The sequence below is a fragment of the Caretta caretta genome, chromosome 5 (assembly GCF_965140235.1).
Source record: "Caretta caretta isolate rCarCar2 chromosome 5, rCarCar1.hap1, whole genome shotgun sequence".
NCBI lineage: Eukaryota > Metazoa > Chordata > Testudines > Cheloniidae > Caretta > Caretta caretta.
In genome coordinates, this window is record NC_134210.1 from 40,695,890 (window position 1) to 40,723,734 (window position 27,845).

The 27,845-nt window shown below is 42.0% G+C and overlaps 1 long non-coding RNA gene across 3 annotated transcripts in view; it reads left to right on the forward strand.

The window, feature by feature from the left end:
- The window catches only part of LOC125637322 (uncharacterized), a 242,651-nt gene that overhangs the window by 137,215 nt on the left and 77,591 nt on the right, over window positions 1–27,845 (forward strand). Inside the window, exon 1 of one of the 3 annotated variants that reach the window (XR_012668422.1) lies at window positions 11,879–11,974. The exons of the other annotated variants lie outside the window; for them this stretch is intronic. This is a non-coding gene — a long non-coding RNA (uncharacterized LOC125637322). Of the gene's footprint in view, window positions 1–11,878; window positions 11,975–27,845 lie in introns of those variants that run through there. 3 annotated transcript variants of the gene reach the window in all.

Here is a 27,845-nt window from a genome sequence, read left to right on the forward strand (position 1 = left end):
GATTATTTTTTCAACTGTGCATTACTTTGTGCTTTTGAATGTTGACTTTCATTTACCATTTTGTTGCCCAGTCACACAGTTTTGTGAGGTCCTCCTGTAACTCTTTGCAGTCAGCTTTGGACTTAACTATCTTGAATGATTTTGATTAGGCTGCAAAGTTTGCTACTTCTGTATTCACTCCCTTTTCCAGGTCACTAATGAATAGTACAGAGCCTTGGGAGATCCCACTGTTTACACTACTCACTGTTTGTTTGTGAAAATGGACCATTCATTCCTGACAGTTTTTTCCTATCTTTTAACCAATTACTGAGCTATGAGAGGACCTTCCCTCTTATCCCATGACTATTAGTTTTCTTAAGAGCCTTTGGTGACCTTGTCACAGGATTTCTGAAAATCCAAGTTCACTATGTCCACTGGATCACCCTTATCCATGTGCTTGTTGACACCCTACAAGAATTCTAATAGACTGGAAGGCTTGACATCTCTTTACAAACCGTGTTGACTCTTCCACAACACATGGTGTTTAGCTATGTGTGATCATGCTCTTCTTTATTATAGTTTCTACTAATTAGCCCAATAATGAAGTTAGGTTCACTGGTCTGTAACTGCCAGGATCACCTCTGGAGCCTTTTATTAAAATGGCTGATCCCCTCTATTTCCTCCTTCCTTTTTAGATAATTTTCTATTCTTAATAATGGCTTGAGGGCTAGGGATGTTGGTAAGTGTCAGCTAGACACAATCCAGTCTGTAACTTCCTAGCTCATCAAGGCTAAGGAGAGGCCTCCCACACCTGATCATACCTGACTCTCTCTGAAACATTTCTGAAATAGTTGAAGACAGAGTATGTAGGTCCACTCAGTGGTGGAAAAGAGTGGAAACTACTTGAGACATCTTTCTGAAAGTTGTTTTCCCACTGCAGAGGAATCCTGGGCTTGTGCAGCCCATGTAGGGAATCTGTAGGTGAAACTGTCCTGCCTCTCATAATTCTTAAAAAGAAAAATGAGTACTTGTGGCACCTTAGAGACTAACAAATTTATTTGAGCATAAGCTTTCGTGAGCTACAGCTCACTTCATCGGATGCATGCAGTGGAAAGTGAGCTGTAGTTCACGAAAGCTTATGCTCAAATACATTTGTTAGTCTCTAAGGTGTCACAAGTACTCCTTTTCTTTTTGAGGATACAGACTAACACGGCTGCTACTCTGAAACGTGTCATAATTCTTAGTAACTCTACACTGCAGCACCAAAATGGGAAGCTCTATCAACAGCCTGGTAAAATTCCACTCAGCTACTCACCTAGGGTGAACCCTACAATCAGAGTGGTTCAGTGGAAGTTGCTGCTTAGTGCTGGTAACGTCAGACTGAGAGAGCAGCTGCTTCTATTACAGCACCAGCCTAGAGGAGGAGCTCCACTTGTCCTGTTTGAAGCCGTAGAGAATGAGATGGAACAGCTGCAATTGCCCCCTTCCTCAGCGCCTCTTTCTTATCTTCTGTAGTTTCCCTTGGGTCCACCTTGCACTGTTCCCTCCTCCTCACCCCTGCCCCTCCAAGACACTCTGCCACTTGGAACCTTGTGCCCTGCTTTATATCAGCAGAGCCAGGAATGAATCTAGACCAATGTCTCTGCTCCAAAGAACATACAATTTCATAGATTCACAGATATTTAGGTCAGAAGGGACCATTATGATCATCTAGTCTGACCTCCTGCACAATGCAGGCCACAGAATTTCACCCACTACTCCTGCAAAAAACCTCACACCTATATCTGTGCTATTGAAGTCCTCAAATTGTAGTTTAAAGACTTCAAGGAGCAGAGAATCCTCCAGCAAGTGACCTGTGCCCCATGCTACAGAGGAAGGCGAAAAACCTCCAGGGCCTCTTCCAATCTGCCCTGGAGGAAAATTCCTTCCCGACCCCAAATATGGCGATCAGCTAAACCCTGAGCATATGGACAAGATTTATCTGCCAGATACTACAGAAAATTCTTTCCTGGGTAACTCAGATCCCACCCCATCTAATATCCCATCACAGGCCATTGGGCTTATTAACCATGCATATTTAATTACCAAAACCATGTTATCCCATCATATCATCTCCTCCATAAACTTATCGAGTTTAATCTTAAAGCCAGATAGATCTTTTGCCCCCACTGCTTCCCTTGGAAGACTATTCCAAAACTTCACTCCTCCGATGGTTAGAAACCTTCGTCTAATTTCTAGTCTAAACTTCCTGGTGGCCAGTTTATATCCATTTGTTCTTGTGTCCACATTGGTACTGAGCTTAAATAATTCCTCTCCCTCTCCGGTATTTATTCCCCTGATATATTTATAGAGAGCAATCATATCTCCCCTCAACCTTCTTTTAGTTAGGCTAAACAAGCCAAGCTCCTTGAGTCTCCTTTCATAAGACAAGTTTTCCATTCCTCGGATCATCCTAATAGCCCTTCTCTGTACCTGTTCCAGTTTGAATTCATCCTTCTTAAACATGGGAGACCAGAACTGCACACAGTATTCCAGGTGAGGTCTCACCAGTGCCTTGTATAACAGTACTAAAACCTCCTTATCCCTACTGGAAATACCTCTCCTGATGCATCCTAAGACTGCATTAGCTTTTTTCACGGCCATATCACATTGGCGGCTCATAGTCATCCTATGATCAACCAATACTCCAAGGTCCTTTTCCTCCTCCATTACTTTTAATTGATGCGTCCCTAGCTTATAACTAAAATTCTTGTTATTAATCCCTAAATGCATGACCTTACACTTCTCACTATTAAATTTCATCCTATTACTATTACTCCAGTTTACAAGGTCATCCAGATCCTCCTGTAGGATATCCCTGTCCTTCTCTAAATTGGCAATACCTCCCAGCTTTGTATCATCCGCAAACTTTATTAGCACACTCCCGCTTTTTGTGCCAAGGTCAGTAATAAAAAGATTAAGATTGGTCCCAAAACCTATCCTTGAGGAACTCCACTGGTAACCTCCCTCACCTTTCAGTTCACCTTTCAGTAGGACCTGTTGTAGTCTCCCCTTTAACCAATTCCTTATCCGCCTTTCAATTTTCCTATTGATCCCCATCTTTTCCAATTTAACTAATAATTCCCCATGTGGCACGGTATCAAACATCTTACTGAAATCTAGGTAAATTAGATCCACTGCGTTTCCTTTGTCTCAAAAAATCTGTTACTTTCTCAAAGAAGGAAATCAGGTTGGTTTTGCACGATCTACCTTTTGTAAAACCATGTTGTATTTTGTCCCATTTACCATTGACTTCAATGTCCTTAACTACCTTCTCCTTCAAAATTTTTTCCAAGACCTTGCATACCACAGATGTCAAACTAACAGGCCTATAATTACCTGGATCACTTTTTTTCCCTTTCTTAAATATAGGAACTATGTTAGCAATTCTCCAATCATACGGTACAACCCCTGAGTTTACAGATTCATTAAAAATTCTTGCTAATGGGCTTGCAATTTCATGTGCCAATTCCTTTAATATTCTTGGATGAAGATTATCTGGACCCCCCGATTTAGTCCCATTAAGCTGTTTGAGTTTTGCTTCTACCTCAAATATGATAATGTCTACCTCCATAGCCTCATTCCCATTTGTCATGCTACCATTATCCCTAAGATCCTCTTTAGTCTTATTAAAGACTGAGGCAAAGTATTTGTTTAGATATTGGGCCATGCCTAGATTATCCTTGACCTCCACTCCATCCTCAGTGTTTAGCGGTCCCACTTCTTCTTTCTTTGTTTTCTTCTTATTTATATGGCTATAGAACCTTTTACAATTTAAGTTAAGACGTGACAGGGTAAGGATAGTAGTGAACATAATGGAGAGAAAGGGGGTCAGCTAGAGTGAGGAACAAGATATGAGCCAAACTTCTAAATTAAGACCTTAGATAATATATTGATGGACACTACTGAAAACCCTAAGATAGATGAACACCCTCCTCTCCTCTAACCAGCCAACTGGCTTTCCAGCCATTTCTCCCTTCACCCTCTCCCCCAGCAAAATACTTCAGATTATATAAACCAAACCACCCTAAAGCCTGCAGGATTGGACTTTCTGATTCAAACGAGTTCATACCCTCTGTGTGTGTCCACAGAAGGTGTGTACAGTGGATGCACTTTAAAAGTTTCTACCATTTTGAAAGATGTTGCCAGTTGGAAAACATTTCCCTATACGTAAAATGGGACATACTGTAAATCTGTAAAAACGTTCACACTTGCAGGAACCTTTCCAAGTGTGCTGACTATATACCAGAGAGACCAGGTAGGTGAGGTAATATCTTTTATTGGACCAACGTCTCCACTGCATACTGACTATATACCTGCATTTATAGCTCTGTATTGTTGTTATTTGTGTTTGCTGTAATGCCTAGGAGTCCCGGTCATCAACCAGGACTCTACTGTGCTACATGCCATACAAACATAGAACAAAAATGCATCTCCTGCCACAGAGAGCTTCCAATCTAAGTATATATGTAGCTGGGCTCCTGTGGAACCTCTGGTAGTCACTAAAGTTGCCCCTTTCTTAATGCTTTTCATAATTTTTGAGGGAGAGTAGTGGTGGAAATGCATCCTGCCCTTCCCCATCTCCCTGGGTGTATTAGTATTAGTCCTTGCAGAGGTTGGAGGAAGCAGTTTGCACATCACTTTTTCTGTGAAGGTGAATCTAGTTCATTGTCTTTAGTTTGTAAAGCCTCATGCCATTCCAATAATTGGGGGAAAACAGCTTATACAAATAATAAGCGTTTCCAAGGCAGTACAGGATATAACCAGACATCTTAAAAATAGAGAAAATAGTTTCTCTAATGCTAGAACAGCTCTGGAGATCATATAGGGTACAAAGAAGAGCAGAATTGGAACTTTGCACATGCAATATATTTGACAGGTTTCAGAATAGCAGCTGTGTTAGTCTGTTTCCGCAAAAAGAGCAGAAGTACTTGTGGCACCTTAGAGACTAACACATTTATTAGAGGAAGACAATTAAACAAAAATCTACTTTACATTGCAAATCATTTTTAATATAGAAAAGAAATACAGGATTTCACAAATGTATGTGAACCTCTGCTGCCAACGTGTCATAACATTGAGTGATAAGTGAATGAGTGCTGAGAGAGGAGATGAAAGAGAAATATTATCATAATCTACAGTCTAAAGAAAGGTTTTTAATCCCCCTGTTTTACTGAAGCCATTGAAGGTCAGGCTGGTTCCCAGATGAATCCAAAAAGCCTGGTGCCCTAGCTTCTGTGAATGTTCTGTCTCCTGCACTTGAGTCTCCCCCTGATGACTGACAGTTGCATGGTTGCAGTGGAACATCACTGTTTTGGAGAGAGGCAGTCTTTCAAGCAGCTAGGTCTGTGCATATGCAGGGCTTTGAATCTCAGGGCACAGACTTTCAACTGGATACTTTTCAATTGGCAACCAGTACAAAGAGCAGAGAACAGTGACAAAGACAACCTGTACTGTTAAGTAGTTGGGCTTTTGTACCAGCTGGTGCTTTTCGGGGAATGTGACTTCATTTCTACATGGGAGTTACAATCATCAGTCACAAATGGATAGCTTACTGTACTTAGGTCAGAGTGCAGTAGGAAGGGACACAATCTGTTGGCCAGTCAGAGATGGAAGCAGGCATTGTTTTACTATTATGGTTACTTGGAAATCCTATATTACCCAGAAGTCTAAAACATCCCTGTGACCCTAGGCATACCTGTATTCACACCCTGCACACTACTGCGATAATATTTGTATGAAACCTGCCTTGTGAGGAATCATATGAAAGCTCATGACATGCTGGTTGTTAATGTCATTGTAAAATGCATGTGTTATATGTAAAGTTATAAATTCCCTCTGTATAATGTTACTAGAAGATGTTTAAGACAAAGAATTCCTAGCTAAGGGAAAAGTGATAAACAAAGGGATGTAGGTTTACCTCAATTTACATATTACCTGTAAACAAAGCTATCAAGCTAAACTAGCAGGGGGTTATCTTGAGCCTGAACTCAAGAGACAAAGAATTAACATGGCTCCTGACAGACACAGGAGACGGAATCCCTAAAAGGCCTCTGTGACTTGTAAGACCAAGAAATACCTCTACGAGTACAAGGAACAGAGAGAGACTATCTGGATCCTTCACCTTAGGAGATAAAGGGACAAGCAATTTGATCTCTGTGATGGGTCCTGGCCAGTAAAGAGTTGGAAAGGAGGCTGGGAGTCAGAGTAACTATCTTGAACAAAGACAAATGTTTTGCTCGATTAAGTTTTAGATGAATATTTTTTACTTTTATTTACTTGTAAACATCTCTATCTCTTTTATAAGTATCACTTAATCCATGCTCTTGTTTAATTTTACTATAGACCAATTCAATGCTGTGTTTGAAGGGAAGGGTGTATTTACACCAGTTACATTAATAAACTGTAATGTACTGATTCTTCAAAAGAGCAGCAAACTTAATATCATCTAATGCACAGTGGTGGGGCTCTGCGTTGCAGAAAAAACATCTCTGAGGAACTTGGGGGCTGGAGTTCCAAGCCTTGAGGAGTTCTCTGGTGAGGAACACAGACTGGTCTGGCAGGAAGCTGACATGCAGTCTAGACATCAGCAAAACTCCTTCTTGCTGAAGCACGAAGGTAACACAGTCAGGCTCACAGCCCTGGGTATCCCCCGCAGCATGTTACAAACCCCAGGGCTACAGATCTATATAACAGTCTGATGGAGATGTTACCAATAGTAGCAATGTTGCATAGTAGATGAGCTTTTTCAAGTGCTTTCCTCTTCCCTTCAGCATCATCTCACTCTTGTCATAGCTGCTCTTCCTTTATCCATGTACATCCTCTCCCGCATCGCATTCAGCATCTATATGAAACAATTGAGAGAAGGTGAATCAGTCTGATTTGAAATGCCAGACTGAAGTGTTTTACCATTTCTCAGTTATTTCATACAGATGCTGAATAATACGGGAGGAGAGGACTGAGCCTTTTGGAATCCTACAGATGGGGGCATTGGAGCTGTAGGACCCAATGCTTACAATGACCTGAGCCATTTCAGGGTGTTTCCATTCACCTGTGCAGTTTCATTGAAAGCAGGACAAGAGTATTTTGTGATCTTTGGTATCAGATGCTACGGAGAGGTCCAGAAGGATGAGAGTGAATGTATTTATTTCCCTTGTGCATGGGCACCAGAACAAAAAGTGTGCACTCTGCATCATGCTCCATCCTGAAGCCTGATTGAGAGGGATAAAGGATAGTGACAGTGTTTAAAGTGATCTGAAAAAAGTTGGGGGGGATCTAAGGTCATTCCCAAAGCTGCCTTTCTCCCCTACCCAGCAATTAACTTTCCTGCCAACCCCCAAATCGTTTCTTCCCCCTTCAACCCTCATATCTGTTCTGTCCCCTGCTGCTTCCACATAACTTCTGCCACACCCCCAGCCTCACCTGTGGTCCTCCTGCATGGGGGCTGCAACAGGTTCCTGTCTCCCTCTTCCTAGGCTAGGTGTTGCAGGGAGGAGGTGGGAGGAGGGAGCAGAGCTGCCCTGAACTGCTGGGCTCATTCTGTTCCCTCCTTCCTATTCCATCCTCTGAGGATGGTGTTGGATTGCTGAGAGGAGTGGGACAGAGTGGCCCTGGGGGGTTTTTGCCTTCCTCTGCAGCATGGGGCACGGGTTACTTGCTGGAGAATTCTCTGCACCTTGAAGTCTTTAAACCATAATTTGAGGACTTCAATAGCTCAGACATAGGTGAGAGGTGTTAGAAGGCTTATTCCTTCACCCACTTACTTCCCTGGTCCTTCTCGCATGAACAGAGAGCAACAATACCCGAAGTCCAAAGGTGCAAACAATTCGATGTTTATTGGGGTGAACTTCCAGCAAGCATGATTCCAGTTTCCTTCCTTAGTATCCTCCTTCCCAGCTCTGACACCACAGAGCCTTACGCCTGTGTCCCTGTTCCCATTCCTACCCTTAGCCAAACATGATTCTAACTTCCTTACTCCCATTTCCTGTTCTCATTTCCCCCTTTAGCAAAACATGATTCCAATTTTCTTACCCCCATTCACTGCTCCCATTTCCCACACCCACACCCAGTCACTTCCTCATTGACTACAGATTATATAGTAAAACTTGAGTTCTGCTTAGCTATACCTTAACCAATCATTTTCCTGAAATTTAACTAACCAATCCTAACATATTGTAACATGATTATGTAACCAATTATATCCCACCACCTTAATTAGTTTACACCCAGCAAAATTAATTATACAGCAGACAGGAACAATCACAGAACCAGACAGAGATTATACAGACAAACAACAGCAAAGTGGGAACTATAATGACAAGACAATACAGAAGTGAGGATTTCACATCCCAGCTATTGATAAGTGAGTTCTTGCCAGACAGGATGCTATCAAACTAAGTTTCCTTTTACATTTTCTAGGCACTTCCCTTTCTCTGGAGGTGATAGGAACTATCAGGACAGGATTGTATTCCTAACAGCCGAATAGCACCTTATTTCAGTGTGACTAGTTTGGAATGTGAGGATGTGACTGTTCGCTTCCTAGCTTATGGCTGCCTCTGCTGCTTAGCCAAAGGCCTTAGCCTAAGAACAGGGCCACAAACTGTCACAGTAAGAGAAGGCCCTTACACTGGCAGACAGTGGTTTTGATTCTTTCTTTTATACCTCTATCACTAGCCAAGTGATAAGAATACAATCTATATCCTAACAAGAGGTTTATTGCAGAAGTGAGTGGGTGAGATTCGATGGCCTGCATTGTGCAGAAGGTCAGACTAGATGATCATAATGGTCCCTTCTGACCTTAATATCGATGAGTCTTTTTATGATTGCTGCCTGCTTCATGCAGCATCCATGATTGGCTGCTGCTCCCCAAGAGGTGGGCAAGTATAGAAAGCAGCCAATCAGAGAAGGATGGTTCCTCTCAGTGGTACTAAAAATGTACCCTTCTCAGGAGACTGGTTCACTTTTTACAAATGTTATTTCCTCAGTTGGCAACCTGTTGTGACCCAATGCACTTTAAGCACTAGATATTGGTAGGTGGTGTGACAGGGTCAGGCCAGATGGCTACAGGAGAGTAATAGAAGGCAGATATATTAGCCCCAGGCTAAGTAGATCCCTTTTCCCTGGGTAAGGTAACAGGGAAGGTTCCAGAACAATCGAGAACCTTCTGGAGACAATTAAGACAGGCTGATTAGAACACCTGCAGCCAATCAAGAAGCTGCTAGAATCAATTAAGGCAGGCTAATCAGGGCACCTGGGTTTTAAAAAGGAGCTCACTTCAGTTTGTGGTGTGCATGTGAGGAGCTGGGAGCAAGAGGCACTAGGAACTGAGAGTGAGAATGCGGACAGTTGGATGACTGAGGTGTAAAAGTGTTATCAGACACCAGGAGGAAGGTCCTATGGTGAGGATAAAGAAGGTGATGGGAGGAGGCCATGGGGAAGTAGCCCAGGGAGTTGTAGCTGTTGCACAGCTGTTCCAGGAGGCACTCTAGACAGCTGCATTCCACAGGGCCCTGGGCTGGAACCCGGAGTAAAGGGCGCGCCCGGATTCCCCCCAAATCCTCCCAACTCCTGGTCAGACACAGGAGGAGTCAACCTGGACTGTGGGTTCAGAAAAACGGCCAAGCTGAGGGCTGCTATGAAGCTCCAAGGTGAGCAAATCCGCCAATAAGCGCAAGACCCACCAAGGTAGTAGAGAAACTTTGTCACAGTGGCAAAGGAGACTCTTTTTTTCCTAGCTTCTTGAATGATTTACTCAGAGAAGGAAGATGAGACTTGGGGCAGTAGTTTCCAAGGTCTCTAGTACTCAGCAGTAGTTTCTTCATTACCTATGGGATTATTGTATGCTTTAGGATGGGTGGTAGTTTACACTTAGTAGAGGAGATGTTCAAAGAAGAAGGCAATCTTTGTTAATGAGGTGTTCACTTCTCTTTCTCACTAGCAAAGGACAGGTATCAAAGTAACAGGTGGTGGCCCTAAACTTACATCAGTGCTTCCATGACTTTTACACATGTGAATGGTCCAATTCTTGGAAGGAGGAGGTTGTGTTGCTGGTGCTGATCTCAGCTCTTGGTTCACGGTGGCCCATCAGGCTATCCTGTATGAGTGATCTCTGTGAAATAAGACTATAATTCCTTCCTGCAATAGGTGCAGGGGTGCTGAAACAATTTGTATAGTGGGGATGCTGAGAGACATTGAACCAAACTGTAAACTCTGTATAGGAAACCATTTCAAACCAGGGGATGCAACAGCACCACCAGCACCCGTAGTTCCAGCATCTATGGTTCTGGGTTCTATGGGGCATGACTTCTCTGGTACAGAAGAGAAATGGGTTCTCTTTGTGTTCTTCAAGCAGAGACATAGGCTTGTAGTAATTGCTTGTTATCAGGCTGTATTTTTTCATCAGCCATGTGGAGTTTTCCTCCTTACCATTTTTAATTTTTTTTAATGGAAATGTCTGTTTCCATTGGACATGAAGGATGTTCCCTAATGAGGAATCCATGTTGATAGTTGTGTAAATGAAAGGGTTTTAGGAGGTCAAGGAGGAAAGTGATAGCCCATTATTTAAGGGGTGAGAAATCCACACACATTTGTTTGCATCTACATTTACGGGGACAGGTACAGTGAGGGGAAAACACCTTTTTTATGTCATTGATATGAGAACTACATCATTATTAGAATTATTTGAAAGAAGCAACTTTCTGGTATTGGGACATTCTTTGAAGTCCTCTTATACAACCAAAACCCATGTGCCAACACCAATCTTTCCTACGACTCAGAGTTATATGGGAGTAGGTTGAGCTGATGCCCCTCATAAAAGATTCAGAACATGGGGCACCATGGTAAATCCTAGACATAGTTCAACTGATTCTATTCTTCTATTGGCTGAAATGGGCTTTTGAAAGCAAAATCACAGGCCTGTAATAGCTAGGACCTTAATCTAAAATAAAAAATAATGCCAAGACTGCACAAAAATGATAAACCAAATTGTATTGCTTCACTGGTCAGCACTCTAAAGGAAAACCAGGTGGTGCCATTTTGTTGAACCACAAGGGAAGAGAGCTCAACAAGAGACCAAGGTTTTGAAAAAATTAGTTGTATTTATCTCTGTTGGAAGCAAGACGTGTTAAGCTAGATAAACCACAATCTTCTATTTTAGGTTCTGAAAACAAACTAGAAAGCATATCTGTGAAACTAACTAATCTGGGATCTAAAGCTAATGCTATTCAAAAGCAAATTTGAAGCTAATGGAACTACAAATACAAACCAATGAGAAGCAAATCCTCATAGTAACAAAATATAAAATATTTAAATCTTTTATGGCTTCTAAAAGAAAAAAACAGAAAATTTAGTCAACTAATGTTCAGCATCCCAGCAAGAAAAGAATTAGATGATCCAATCACCTTTATGGAAAAATCTTTTCCCTGGTATCTTAGAACTAAGTCTTATACAAACAAGGTCATGTCTATGGATACTTTGGAGTTAGAATTTTGATAAGGCCCAAAAGGTAGAGACTAGGAGACACAGTCAAACAAATTGCCAGACAAAAGCAAAAATTAATGATTGTTTGCGGCTGTTTATGAGAATGTTGGGGCTATTACACAAAGAAAAAAAGAGAGCTGAGCATTTATTGTTAAGCAAGCCTGTCCAATAAAAACATATGTAATTCAATATCCCATGAAATTGCAGGTTATTCATACCAAAGAGCTATAATTGGGGGTGGGGAGGGACAAAACTTCAGCTAAAATATCTAAGAAGACCAGCCCTTGAAGTATTGTCATAATAAGGGACCTATAATAAGATATTAATTAAAAGATTTTTTTTAATATCAGCTGTTTGTTTGCTTATGTGCCGAGGGCTGGATTTTCGGAAATGCTGAGCACCCACAAAGAGGTTGGAAGTTTCAACTCAACTCACTGGAAGTTGCAGGTGATCATTAACTTGGGAAATCAGACCTGTGGTGTGTATTTGTTATTGTTATATTTCTGTTAATATTTCTTAAAGCAGATTCCTTAGTATGACTCACAGAGATATTAATATTTTAGGATGTTAGTATTATATTAATAATATTTAATTCTTTCTGCCTTGTTAAAATGTTAGTTATTACTATGTACATACTATAATATCAGGAAAAAATCCCTAGAAGTATTAATTTAGATTAAATTAATAAGATTTTTGTGTAGTTCTGTGTATGACTGGATAATTACATGTACATTTTATTAGGTAAAATGTATATCCAAGTGGATAGGTATATAGCTTTTTTTTAGGCTGAGATTTTCAAAAGAGCCAAAGTGAGTAAGGTGCCATTGAAATTCAGAGGGATTTGGGCAGCTAATTCTCTCATGATCTTTTGGAAAGCCATAATTTTAAGAAAATCATTGGAATGAAGACTAAAAACTTATGTCAAAGGCACAAGACCAGATTCTAATCCCCTGACAGAGCCACATTTTATTTTAAGAGAAACCCGATCAGCTTCATTCGGGCTGCTCATGCAACAAGGTATAATTCAGCCTGTGTATTGGGTCATGTGTATTGGACTTCAGAAAAGCAGACTTTGACTCCCACAGAGAGCTGATGGGCAGGATCCCCTGGGAGGCTAACATGAGGGGGAGAGGAATCCAGGAGAGCTGCCTGTATTTTAGAGGCGCCTTATTGAGGGCTCAGGAACAAACCATCCTGATGTGCAGAAAGAATAGCAAATATGGCAGGCGACCAGCTTGGCTTAACGGAGAAATCTTTGATGAATTTACACACAAAAAGGAAATTTAGAAGAAGTGGAAACTTGGACAGATGACTAGGGAGTAGCATAAAAATATTGCTCGAGCATGCAGGGGTGTAATCAGGAAGGCCAAAGCACAACTGGAGTTGCAACTAGCAAGGGATGTGAAGGGTAACAAGAAGGGTTTCTACAGGTATGTTAGCAACAAGAAGATGATCAGGGAAACTGTGGGACCCTTACTGAATGGAGGAAGCAACCTAGTGACAGATGATGTGCAAAAAGCTGAAGTATTCAATGCTTTTTTTGCCTTGGTCTTCACAGACAAGGTCAGCTCCCAGACTGCTGCACTGGGCAGCACAGTATGGGGAGGAGGTGAGCAGCCCTAAGTGGTGAAAGAACAGGCTAAGTATTATTTAGAAAAGCTGGACATGCACAAGTCCATGTGTCTGGATGCATACAAGGGTGCTAACGCAGTTGGCTGATGTGATTGCAGAGCCATTGGCCAATATCTTTGAAAACTTGTGGTGATCGGGGAGGTCCCAAACAATTGGAAAAAGGCAAATATAGTGCCCATCTTTAAAAAACGGAAGGAGGAGAATCCGGGAACTACAGACCAGTCAGCCTCACTTCAGTCCCCAGAAAAATCATGTACCTGGTCCTCAAGGAATCCATTTTGAAGCACTTGGAGGAGAGGAAAGTGATCAGGAACAGTCAACATGGATTCACAAAGGGGAAGTCATGCCTGACCAACCTGATCGCCTTCTATGATGAGATAACTGGCTCTGTGGATATGGGGAAAGTGGTGGAAGAGATATACCTTTACTTTAGCAAATCTTTTGATATGGTCTCCCACAGTATTCTTGCCAGCAAGTGAAAGAGGTATCGACTGGATGAATGGACTATAAGGTAGATAGAAAGCTGGCTAGATTGTCGGGCTCAATGGGTAGTGATCAACGGCTCGATGTCTAGTTGGCAGCCAGTATCAAGCGGAGTGCCCCAGGGGTTGATCCTGGGACCGGTGTTGTTCAACATCTTCATTAATGATCTGGATGATGGGATGGCTTGCACTCTCAGCAAGTTTGCGGATGACACTAAGCTGTGGGGAGAGATAGATATGCTGGAAGGTAGGGATAGGGTCCAGAGTGACCCTAGACAAATTGGAGGATTGGGCCAAAAGAAATCTGATGAGTTTCAACAAGGACAAGTTCAGACTACTGCACTTAGGAAGGAAGAATCCCATGCAGTGCTACAGGTTGGGGACAGACTGGCTAAGCGGCAGTTCTGCAGAAAAGGACCTGGGGATTACAATGGACGAGAAGCTGGATATGAGTCAACAGTGTGCCCTTGTTGCCAAGAAGACTAATGGCATATTGGGCTGCATTAGTAGCAGCACTGCCAGCAGATCAAGGGAAGTGATTATTCCCCGCTATTTGGCACTGGCGAGACCACATCTGGAGTATTGTGTCCAGTTTTGGGACCCCCCCCACCCCCCACTACAGAAAGGATGTGAACAAATTGGAGAGAGTCCAGCAGAGGGCAACGAAAATGATCAGGGGGCTGGGGCACAGGAGAGGGTGAAGGAACTGGGGTTATTTAGTCTGCAGAAGAGAAGAGTGAGGGGGGATTTGATAGCAGCCTTCAACTACCTGAAGGAGGGTCCAAAGAGGATGGAACTAGGCTGTTCTCAGTGGTAGCAGATGACAGAACAAGGAGCAATGGTTTTAAGTTGCATTGGGGGAGGTCTATGTTGGATATTAGAAAAACAATATCACTAGGAGGGTGGTGAAGCACTGGAATGGGTTACCCAGGTAGGTGGTGGAATCTCCATCCTTAGGGGTTTCTAAGGCCCAGTTTGACAAAGCCCTGGCTGGGATCATTTAGTTGGGGTTGGTCCTGCTTTGACCAGGGGTTTGAACTAGATGGCCTCCTGAGGTCACTTCCAACCCTAATCTTCTAAGATTCTTCTATGGTTCTATGATTTATTCATACAATGACAACTCAATGAACAGAGAACAGATGTGACTTTTCACTAGAGCAGTGCCCATCAAAAATCATAGTGCCTCTCAAATGTTAAATATTCAAGTAACTGAGACTGAATTAACCTTCAGAGATATTCTGCATTAACATTGCAAAATGCAGACTTTGTAAAATGTGATTTCACTGTGAAATGCACTTATAAATTCACATATAATATACATAGATAGATGTGTACACATACCCCACTTTTGTTGTATAAAATTGTATATTAATTTTTAATATATATTACACTGTTTGAGGGAAAAACACTGCTTTCCTGTTAACCGTAACCAATGGAAGACAATGAAAAATCTTGCCAAAATTTGTAGAGATTTTTTGTAGTAAAGTAAGAGGTGAAAACAGCAAAACTGTTTGGCAGTTATCAACTGTTTCTAGTACTATTATTTAAGGACTATTTACCCTCTTGTGTAAACTCCAGTTTTTCAGCTTCTCTTGCTAAGGAGTTTCATTACTAACCTCTTGTTAATGAATGTTAATAACTTCCTCCCTAGCAAAACAAAGAAATCTCCATAACATTCAAGCTCAGGCCATACAGTAAATGTAAGCTAATAAGTGTCTGTGGCCAATTCATATTCTGGTGTGGTGTGCTTTTTTAGGAGTAGCAATATAAATCTTCAGTTTCACTGACAAAAGAATGAACATTCTTATTACTCTTTATCAACTCACAATTTGAGAGGATAAAATCCCTCTTTATACTGAAATGGGTACATCACCTTGATTTCTATCCATCGTCATGAGCCTTGATATGATTTCATCACACTCATTCATAAAGCTGTGAAGTGATAATATATAATGGGCTTCTGCTAAATTACACATACAGCTGATAGTCTCCTTCACTGGAATAATGACTGAATTAATGATTAGGGGTTAGTTGCCAATAAAGTTGTCAACACAAAATCAGCCTTGGAATAATTCAGACTCAGATATATGATATGTTACTTCAAGTTTGTTACACACACACACACAGAGAGAGAGAGAGAGAGAGAGAGAGAGAGAGAGAGAGAGAAGTGCAGGATACCAGAAGCTTATCTTTCAATCTACTATTGGCTTGCAAGACTATTTTTACTTTTTGATGCCAATAACTGTCACGTTGACACTGCCACTTCATTGATTCTTATGGAATTTATGATCTATCATTAGAACAATGCATTGAGAAACTGAAGCATGAATGTTAATGCTCACTAAAAATTACTACACTTGATTTAAACCTTTTCTAATAACTTTTATGAGAAATAGGTTTCAGCAGCCAGATTTAAATCTTCCAGAGGCTTTTTAGTGTTTTTTTTTTTAAACACATATCATTGCTGTTGTCTTTGGAAATTTGTGTCTTTTCACATCTAATTTTTCTGAGAAGGGTAAGAAAAATCAGTAGTAAAAATTCATAAATTCTGCAGCCTTTCAGACAGTCAGCCTGCAATTCACTGCTACTTCTAGGAAACCAAGCTTTTCAGTTACGTGGGCATGAAATTTTGACTGACTTTTACAAAGACAGTAAAGTAAATATTTATATGCTTGGTTTATGCCACGTAGATTCATGGGTGAAATATTGGCCCCACTGAAGTCAATGGCTTAATTCCCACTTATAGTTATTACATTTATTGAATTTCCAATGATTCTTGCCTTGTGAGAAGAAGGTAAATAGGAATTTCCATCTTCCCTTCTCCCTACCATTCATTATTTTAGATAACAAATACCTAGTCCTAATTTCTTATCATGCAAAAGTCTCTCCATGCCTGTAACTATTTTCGTCTGGTAACATTTTTAAAAGCACAGGTGTGATTTAGTAGCCTAAGTCATATTTCAAAAGGGATTTAGGCATTTAAGATTCCCAAGTGCCTAATTGTAATTAGAATTTAGGCTCCCAAGTAACTTAATCCCTTTTGAAAATCTTACCTGTCAGATATCTCTGGACTCCTTCTATTTCTGCTATATCTTTCATGAGATTGGTTGACCAGATCTGAGCACAGTATTCTAGTGGGGTATTACCATTGATTTATGTAATATTACCACCATTATTCTTTATCCAATTATTTATACATAGCCTAACGTTTTGTTTGCTCTTTTGACTGCCATGCACATTTCCAGATCATAAGTATACTCAGCAGGAATATATGAAGGAAACAGAAGTGGCAGGGGTTGACTGTGTGTAGTGTGAAGTAGTACTTCCTTTTAAACCTGCTGCCTATCCATTTCATTGGGTGTCCCCTGGTTGTGTTATGTGAAGGGGTAAATAACATTTCCTTTTTCACTTTCTCCACACTATTCATGATTTTATAGACCTCTATCAGATCTCTCCTTAGTTGTCTCTCCTCCAAGCTGAAAAGGCCTAGTCTTTTTAATCTCTCCTCATATGGAAGCTATTCCAAACTGCTAATCATTTTTTTCCCCTTCTCGGCACCTTTTCCAATTCTAATGTATCTTTTTTGAGATGGGTAGACCAGAACGGCACATAATATTCAAGGTATGGGCGTACCATGGATTTATATAGTGGCATTGTGATATATTCTGTTTTATTATCTAACCCTTTCCTAATGGTTCCAAATATTCTGTTTAGCTTTTTTTAAACTGCCAATGCATATTGAGCGGCCATTTTCAGAGAACTATCCACAAAGACTCCAAGATCTCTTTCTTGAGTGGTAATAGCTAATTTAGACCTCAACATATTGTATGTATAATTGGAATTATGATTTCCAGTGTGCATTACGTTGCATTTATTAACATTGAATTTCATCTGTCATTTTGTTGCCTCATCACCCAGTTTTGTGAGATCCCTTTGTAACTTGTTACAGTCTGCTTTGGACTTAACTATCTTGAGTAATTTATTATTGTCTGCAAATTTTGCCACCTCACTGTTCGCCCCCTTTTCCAGATCATTTATGAATATGTTGAACAGCACTGATTCCAGTACAGACCCCTGGGTGACACTGCTATTTAACTCTCTCCATTCTGAAAACAGACCATTTATTCCTGGCCTTTGTTTCCTATCTTTTAACCAGTTACTGATCCATGAGATGACCTTTCCTCTTATCCCATGACTGCTTATTTCACTCAAGAGCCTTTGGTGAGGGACTTTGTCAAAGGCTTTCTGAAAGTCCAAGTGCACTAAGCCAGATCACCCTTGTCCACATGTTTGTTTGCCCCTCCAAAGCATTCTAATGGATTGGTGAGGTATGATTTCCCTTTACAAAAGATGGGTTGACCCTGTGTTCATCTATGTGTCTGGTATTCTGTTCCTTACTATCGTTTCAACCAATTTGCCTGTCACTGAAAGTAGGCTTACTGAGCTATAATTACCAGGATTGCCTCTGGAGCTTTTTTAAAAATTGGCATCACATTAGCTATCCTCCAGTCATCTGGTACAGAAGCTGATTTAACTGAGAGGTTAATCCATATCCAGAATGTTGCAGCTAGACCCTGGCTCTGTAATAGAGTTAATCAAAACCTTGGATCCAAACAACTCAGAAAATTAGGATCCAGGTTTGAATCAGTATTTGTAGCTTGGGCCTGTGTGTTATCTGAATTGTGTTCTTAAAAACTAAGACTGCATTTTTCCTTCTCTTCCTCAAACTTAACTGTTCTGCCTTCTTCTCTCTGCCTCAAATTTCATGAGGCAATTGCTTCACATCTCTCTGACATTTTGGTTTACCTAGGTCAATTTGTAAAATGTCAGTTTTCTCCCTCTCTGAAACAGAGACAGGATATATAAATACACACTGAAGTTATCTGACAGCTGCTTTTAGTTGTGATTTTGTTTCTGTTTTATGTTAAGGGCTGTTAAATGTTCATTTCACCTACTGTCTCTGTTTGTTAAATCAGGTCTGGCCAATCCAGTCTCCCTGACATTGTTCATTTGATCAGTGTTATTCTAGAAAGGGTACTTTTATAGGCTCTACTGAGTCTCTGTACAATCAGAGCACAGTATGTTCTCTGGGTGTCTTTAGGCATATCCATGAATTATGGAAATAGCTATTAATCCATAGGGATTTGCAAACCTCTAATTCCATAACAACTGTATTTTGAATAATTTTGCATATTGTTTTTTATCTTGAAGTTTATAATTTTTATTTAATAATTATTTTAATTTTATTATAATTTTTCACTTTTCCAAACTTTGGGGCTATATGGACCCTGAGTTCATGGAGAAATCAGATTGTGAAAATAATACTAAAACCTAATATTCTTCGATACTTTTTGCTAATAAAAATTGTTCCAGACATATGTTAAGCTTTAAAAATACAGTATATATTTAGGAAACTTTTTAGGAAATCCTTTTGTTTTGAGCATCATATGAGTGTCAAGGCTGACTGATACTTTCAGTTGCATTAGATTCCAGACCCATCATTGTGTTTCAAAGTTGATAATTTAGCACTTATTGTCTGTCAAGACAGAGAAAACTAAGACTACATTTTATATTTGGCGATCTTTTGTTTTCGCCTTTGAATATATTGGACATCTGTTCAATACCTATCATTCAAGTTGCTGTGCAGCACGAAAAAAACTTAAGTTAATTTTTGATTACATAATTTCAGTGAGCTTAAAATTCATTTTCTGGGAACTTTAATGCTAGTGAAACTTACTCACACAAATGTTCATAGAAAATGAATACAAGAGGGTTGCCAGTTGGCCAAAACAAGTCCTTTTAAACATGGAAACACAAATTCATGGGAAATGTATTGTGATATTTGCTCAGCTCTAGTAAGGATATTCACCTGCTATTGAACTTGGCCAGATTCATACTAGCAACCGTTTGGACATATTTGTTTCTGCCCATAAGGGGGAATAACTACAGCCAATGCACTGCCCATTGCTTGCCTATTAACATGCATAGACTCCAGATAAAGTATGGATTTGAAATGCCCTTTTCATAGGGCTATTTTAAGTTGAGTAATACCTAGTATTGTACTGGAGGCAATATACTTTTCATACCATAGGATTTGAGAGCACTTATTCAGTTTAAATATAAGGTAACAATATCAAAGCTTAGCCAGGGCTCTACATTTTAGTTTTGATGAGCAAACTCTTTGGATGAGAATGTGTGTCAAATATGGCTGTGGGGCACTGTGATTGTGCCTTGATGACAGTGTGGACAGAATATCCGTTCGAATGAAAGTGTTGGTGTGTCGTGGGGTACATGCACCCCATGCTGGCCCAGCAACCAAAGGGTTAATACAGGCACTGCTGGCCACTGCTGACTGGCAGTCTCACAGCAGCTAGAAGGATAAAAGGGAGAGGTGGGATGGCTACCAAAAGAGTGAGCAGGCCGGAGAAAGGAACTCCTGTCAGCAAACTGCTGAAGAATTGCCCAGGGACAATGCCCCAGGAAGGGATGAACAGACCACAGACTGAAGAGCCTGCAGAGGCCTGGGGGAAGGTAGGAAGGAGCTCAGGGCTCTGTCAGACTCAGCAAACCCTGAGCTTGCTTGTCTTGCTTGACGACTCTGAGCTGGAACCCAGTGCAGTGGGTGGGCCTGGGTTCCCTTACCCAACCCCCTAATGGACTAGAGAACAGAAAGGATTTCAGATTCCTGGGTACCACAAAAGGCTGATAGCCCCACTGAGCTGAGTGAGCCAGGGCCACACCCTGGTTGGCCAGGAGGGGGAACCATTGCACTGATGTACCAACTCCCATTGTGTTCAGGAGTGCTCAGTAGTCAATTTCAGGCAATCCAAAACCCATTAATAAGAAAATGGTCACACTGAAAGCAAATGGACACATCTTTCACACTTATGCTAATACATTTGGCTTGGATCATGAAGAAACAATATCAGAACTGGGGGGAAGAGGGAGACAATTTTAAAGCTCAACGGTCATATTTTTAAAGAAGAGAAGGCATAAACATGCACACACGCATTCTACACTTTCCTACCTGTTTACATGCAAAAAGTGTTATATTTGCATGTGCTATTGTGGTAAATGTGGCAGGCAAATGTGGTTCACTTGGATTTGCAAGTGGGATTCTGTCTCATAAAATGTTGTTCCTAAATTATCTTAATGATACTGTGCCAGATTCATCCTTTTTGTAACTCTGTTGCCTTCCGTGGGCTTACATCTGGAATAAATTTTTGCCAGTTGTTTCTGATGCAAGAAGAATTTATGAAAATATGGGAGGCTGATACATTGCATTGTACTGCTGAATCTATTACATTTTATTGTAAGGTGGCGTCCCATCCCAATATCAAATAGGGACACATACTTTTTTATTTTGATGACATTGATTCTTTGAGTTTCTCAGTCTTTACAATTTCTGAGTCCTGTATAGTACACGTTTAATATCCCAAAATTGCCTTTTCCTGAGTTAATATTTGCTATCATTTATGTTATGATCTATTTAGCCAAAAGTGTTTTTGATTGAAGTTGATGACATATGAAAAAAGGCTATCTTCCTGTTTTCTGAAACATTAAAATTAACATCTGTTGCTGAATATTATTTATTATGACAATTTCAGCATTAGTTTTATTATTGTATCTACCAAAGTCACAAAGCAGAACTTCTGAGTTTAATACTTCTCATGATGGTATCAGAGCACAAAAATGCCATCCTGTTTTGATATCAATGATACTAAAGTGAGCTGAACAGAATTAGGAAGGTCATAGAGACTTTTGGGGGCATGACTCAAGACTGATCATTATTTTTCAAAATATGTTTTAACAGTACAGAAAGTAGAACATACTCGAGATTAATGCATGGTGCAATCTGTTCTGTTTCAGAAATATTACATTATAAATTGGTAACAGGATTGGATAATAGCATGGTGAATTCTGGATGCTTAGGGTCCCAAAATGAGATAAAAGACTGTTGTGGGTGCGGGATCCAGCAGATATTTTTGAGGCTGTTTGTAGATAGACAGGGAATTGTTTAGGGTAAGGAGAAGAGGGTCAATGAAATAAGCCCGCTACTTAAATGGAAGGTGGAAGAAGGGGCCAAGAGGCTGCCTTCATTAAGATTTGTAGGTGAAGAGAAGATCAGTTGGCTGACTGCAATGGGGGCACTCTCCCTTTGAGAACCTTCTAGCAGCTGAGTGTGGTACAGCAGTTCTGTTCTCACCCCTGGCACCTCCTACAGCTGCTGGCTAGCCTGGGTGGGTCTTATGTGACATGGCCCACCAGCCAAGTCACAAAGTCCAAATGAATCCCTTCCAGGGTAGTAAAGAGTCCAATAAATGAACACCCCATTGCCCTCACTAAGGTCTTCAGCCCCAGCTCAGGCCCTTTAAATTAAGCCCTTTGTTCAGGGCTGATGACTTTTGGGAGTTCCAGGACCTGATGAAGTGAGCTGTAGACCTGCTTCAGATTCTGCTGGGAATCCTCGACTTCTTCCATCACAGACTCCTGGACATATTGCATACTTCTTCAGCACAGGTGGTATTGCTGATGAACTAAGCTCAGGCTCTCAAATAAGCCCTATCCTCTTCTTTGAGTTTATCCCATTGTGGCTGGTAGGGGACCCTGGGCCCACCCACTACTCTGGCTTCCAACCCAGGGATCCTGTAAACAATAGCTACTCATTGCTTGATTTCATTTCACTGATGCTTCTTCCCTGGGCCGCTTTGTATCTGGCCCCTTTTAGTTTTAGTTTCTAGAAGATAGGGGTCAGGAGCCTGAGTCTGTTGTTGCTTATTGGTAATTGGAGGAAAGGCTAGGAAGCCTTCACTTCTGGGTTTGAGAGGATGCCACTTTGGATTTTTGCTGGGAAATTTTTCAATGTAATTAGGATCCCAAAACTCAAGGAACACAAGACCAAAGTGACTGAAACCAAAACACAGAACATTTGCCGAATCCCCTGTAAAGTAAAAGCACAGAGTTCCACGTGTCTGTGCAGAGCTGTATATCCCTGGCCCCCCACTTTTTGTAGCTCAAGTTAGTGTTTAGTTTCTCACTTTCATGAACAATACATTTATGAACAGTGTCTAAATGAAGATCTACACCACTGCTTAAGTTGATCTAACTTACGTCACTCAGAGGTGTGAAAAAGACACCCCTGTAGGTGATGCAAGTTACAGCAACCTAAGCATAGCTTCCACCGGGCGCAGAGGTGCATCGGCATAGTGCATCTTCACCAGTCACGCTACAGCGGCGCAGGTGCATCAGTGCAGCTGCACCGATTAGCGCTTCTAGTGTAGACCTGCCCTAAGTGTCAAAAGAGCAAAATGTGATTCTCAGCAAAGGCGCAGGGCTGTGTGATAGGAAGTGCGAGTGGAAACAGTGACACCCAAATAATAGTAATAATGAATGCCTGGCATTTCCCATGACAGAATTCGGTAGTAATGGTTCAAAGCACAGCAAGAGCACCGATAACTAGGGTCTACTGGGCTGGGCACAACTCTGGGAATCAGATCTGCCTCCCAGCCCTAATCACTGCGGCAAGTCACTCTGCCCGGTCAGTTTCTTCATCGATAAAATGGAGATAACGATGTTACTAGTCCCTTTTTGTACTTTGGATAAGAGCCATGAAGGGACTTAGGTGTTGCAATGCTGAGTGTCACAGCACCTAGGATATCACAGGAACACACTGTGATCCACAGAACTGAGTTAGGCACCTAGGCTCCCTGTGCAATGCATGGGGAGAGATAAGTGCCTAAGAATGCCATCCGCAAAAGCCAAGACTACTGCTCCCTGCCTAAGCTAGGCAATGGTAGAGGCTGACAACAGATGTGCTAAGCCCTGCCTGTTTCTCAGAGATAGGCACCTACATCCAAGCTGCATTGAGGCACCTGTGTCAATTTAGCTATCCCCAAACAGGAACTCATCACCTGGAATCAAACAGCTTAGGCACCTACTTTGTAGACCCCACCCTTTGAGAGCTAGAAAATGCAATCTAACAGCTAAGTGTTATCATAGGCTGTAATGCTTTGGATCGATGCTGCAGAAGAGTGTAACATAGCTCTTTATGGCCTCAGCGAGATCTCCCTAGAGAAGCAGTGGAAGCCCAATTGCATTGCACATTTAAAACTCGCCTGGACCAAATACTAATAAATGCATAAGTGGGCACAATCCTGTGTTGGCAGGGAGAAGGACTGGATGGTCTAACTAGTCTTTTTAATCTCCAGAGTCTGTGATTTACAAACATTGACCAATGAATCCGCACTTGTCCGATGTGAGTGGAGAGCGGATTGGGATTTGAGGGACATCACCCTAGTGCAGACTTATTTATTAAGATGGATGGGTGCTGCATGGCTAGGCAATGTGGCTGAATAGATTGGGCATTGGCCTGGGAGTCAGGAGTGATAAGCTCCGTTCCTGGCTCTGCCACTGACTCACCATGTAATCTTGGGCAAATCCCTTAAAATCTTTGTGCCTCAGTTTCCTGATTTGTAATTATGCTTATGCATGTTTGTAAAGTGCTTTGAGGTCTTTCAGTGAAAGGTGTGATGTAAGTGCTGAGCATTTATAGGTAGATAAAAAAGACAGGAACACTGCCCTGAGGAGCTTACAAAATCAGTCTAAATCAGAAGCACAATAAAGATGCCAGTGGGGGTTGGCGTAGGGAGGAGGAGAAGAAGGACAGGAAGAGACTGACACAGAGAACAAACCATGCCCTTTTCACTTTTGGCTTGCTTATTACATCTGTTGCACTAGATTTCTGTTAGCCTGGGTGTGTTTAACCTGTTAAGTCACAACAGCTCTGCACCTGACCAAAGAAAGAGCTTTGAACTGTGGTGTCCCCAGGCAGCACTTTCCCTTATGTCTGAGACAAACAGTCCTATGCTGATCAAAATTTTACATAAAAATCCGCAGACTCTGGTGCTTTCACAACCAAGCCATAAATCCTTGTGGCGTTTAACCTCGCTTGAGGACATGCGGGTATCAGTCCACTCCCTGCCTGTGCCCCCCTTCTCCCCCAACCTCTGCATGCCCTACCTGTGCCCCCCCTCTCCCCAACCCCTGCACTGCCTTGTGGCCCTAGTCCTCTGCACCCCCTACCCACACTGTGCCCTCCACCTCCCGCAGGCATTTGTTGCAGCCGACCTCATAGAGTACAGCCCTCCCTCCTTCAGCCAGGGCACTCGGAGCCCTGCAAATAGGTTTGCCAGGTGTCCGGTTTTTGACCGGGACGCCCAGTCAAAAAGGAACCCTGGTGGCTCTGATTGGTACTGCCCACCAGGCCGTTAAAAGTATGGTTGGAGAAGTAGCGGGGGCCTGGGGCTAAGGCAGGCTCCCTGCCTGCCCTAGCTCCACGTGGCTCCCGGAAGCGGCTGCCATGACATAGGTGGACAGGGAGGCTCCGTGTGCTGCCCCCACCCTGAGGGTTGGCTCTGCAGCTCCCATTGGCTGAGAACCACCTCCTGCACCCCAAACCGCCCAGCTCTACCCCAGAGCCTGCACCCCCAGCTGGAGCCCTCACCCCCTCCTGCACCCCAACCACCTGCCCCAGCCTGGTGAAAGTGAGTGAAGGTAGGAGACAGCAAGCGATGGAAGGAAGGGGGATAGAGTGGGGGTGCGGCCTCAGAGAAGGGGCAGGGTAGAGGGCGGGCCACGGGTGTTCGGTTTTGTGCCGTTAGAAAATTGGCAACTCTACCTGCGAGTGCAATCCTGGTGCTCGGGAGAGCCTGCTCCACCCAGGGTCACTGGGCCCACAATCCAGGGGGGGAGGGTGGCGGGAGGACGGAGCACCCTATGCTCTGGCCGGACGCTGCTGGATCCAAACCTGTAGTAGGGGGGGAGAGAAAGGGGAGGGCGTGACGCTGCTGGGCCAATCCTGCCACCGCCCCATTTTTGCACCTCCCTCCCCCGTGGCTCTGTGCCCTGGGTGGCTGCCCTGCTTTCCCCTCCCTAGTTACAGCCCTGACTGAAAGCCAGTACAGCTGCATAAGAAGCCTTAATACTCGTTCCAAGTGTAACTGGATTCCTCCTGCCTCCAGCCAATTAAGGTTTGGCATGGCCTTTCACTATTAATTCACAAAGTTCTAAGCAGTTTGTTCACTGGAGCACATGTTCCAGTGAAAGACCACATTAGTGTTAAAGTGGCCTTCCAGATGACATGCATTGCATTAAAAACAACCCAGAAACAAATCTCTTGACTGGGGAATTTCTTGTTTCTGAGCCGCATGTATCTAAAATTGCTAAAATAAACTTCCAGCATCTTTCTCTTATCTACAGCATAAATGTGCTGCTGAAGGCAAAAGTTCAGAAAAGCAAAAACATTGAAAGGAAGTTCAATTTCCTGAGTGAAAAGTTCAGCTCTGAAAAGGTCTGCCAAGGACAGGACATGACTCTTTGTCTTATTTAGAACCCATAGACCAGTTATTATTCATATTGTTGACAAAAATATATTAACCTAATGAACCTGACAGTCACATCACTGTATGCACATCCTGTGTCTAAGCAAAAATGGGCATTTAGGTGTCAGAGTCTATTTTCCAGCACCTATGTAAGGTTTTAGACATGAGACAAAAGGAATTTTTAGAGAGGTATGGATCCTTGCATATCCCTTATGTAAAGTCTTAGAACACTGGGACGTTCCAGAAGACTGGAAGAAAACTTACATTGCACCAATATATAAAAAGGATATATGAGATGATCTGGCTAATTATAGGCCTGTCAGTCTGACACAGATCCTGGGCAAGATATTGTAGAGGCTGATATGGGACTTGATGGATCAAAAATTAAATGAGGGTAATGTAATTAATGGAAAACAACATGGTTTATGGAAAATACATTCTGTCAAACTACCTTGATATCCTTTCTTGATGAGATTACATGTTTGGTTGTTAAGATAATGGTGTTGATGTAATGTACTTTGACTACTGTAAGCCATTTAACTTGATACCACATGCCATTTTGACTGAAAGCAAGAATGATATAAAATTAACCTGGCACAAAATAAATGGATTAAAGCTGATTAAATGATAGATCTCAAAATGTAACTGTAAACAGGGAACCATCATCAAGCAGGTGTGTGTCAGCTGACTGGGATAAGGGTGGTCTAGCCTCGTGGTCAGAGCAGGCATCATGAACCAAGGACCAGGGTCAGAGCCGGAGGCTTTTGTCAGAAGCTGGGGCCAAGGAGGGAAGGAATTGGAGCAAGCAGGGTAGCAGGCAACGAAGAGTTCAAGGTGGGAGCAGGACAGAGGCAAGACTGGGTGCAAGGCAGAAATGGCAAGAGCAATGTAACACAAGAACAGGTACAGTGTCTCTTCTCCCCCCTTCACCGTCTCTGTTCCTTTGTCCCAGCTAATTGCCACACACAATTCTTTTCCAATTCTGCCCCCCACCCCCCGCCCTCTGTCTCTTCCATCTCCACTTCTGGTTCAGCCCTTCCCATCCTTTTCCTCTGTCAGGGCCCAATCCTACAAATCCCTTACTCATGCAAGTAGCCCAGACTTCAAATGGACTAATCACATAAGTAAGAACTAGTTATGTAAATGAGGTATTGCAGGATCAGATTTTTCTTCTTTCCTTTTTTTCCCTTAGCTTCAGAGAGCTGTGAGGAATGTCCTTTTATATCGGTATGTTAATGTTAAGGGAAAGGTATTGTGTAACACTTGAATACACATCACATTTGGCATCAAGAATAGAGAAGGACGCAACAATCAATCCTACAGGAAACTTGTTTAATTGGTTATGAAAGGTCATATGTCAAGCACAGGGAGAAACAGTTGCCTCTGTAAACTCCAGAAATTAAAAACTCACCCAAAATGCTGGACTATGCCATTCTCTCTGAAGGATTTCCCCCAGGGTATCAAAATGCTCTACAGCTGCTGCATCTACACAAATTTATACACTCAGACTTTGTCCTTTCCTTTCTCTCACAATGCACCCCACACATGCTCATCAGCCCCAAACTGAAGTAAGAATGTCTCTGGGAAGGATGTGTGGTCTAGCAGTTACACCATAGGAAGACTGGGGATAATGGAGGGATGTGAAACTAATCTCAATTGAGGCACAAAAGTTCATCTTTCATGGTCCTGGAACCTTATGTTGTTTCTTCTGTGTGGTGGGAGACTTTCTGCTCTACAGCATGAAATCCATTGAATACCATGGAGTTTTTCTGACAAAAGATGCTCCCTTGTTGAAGGATAGGTGGTTTTTAAGGCTTCAGATTGGTATGTTAGTCTACATAAAGTTTATTTGCTA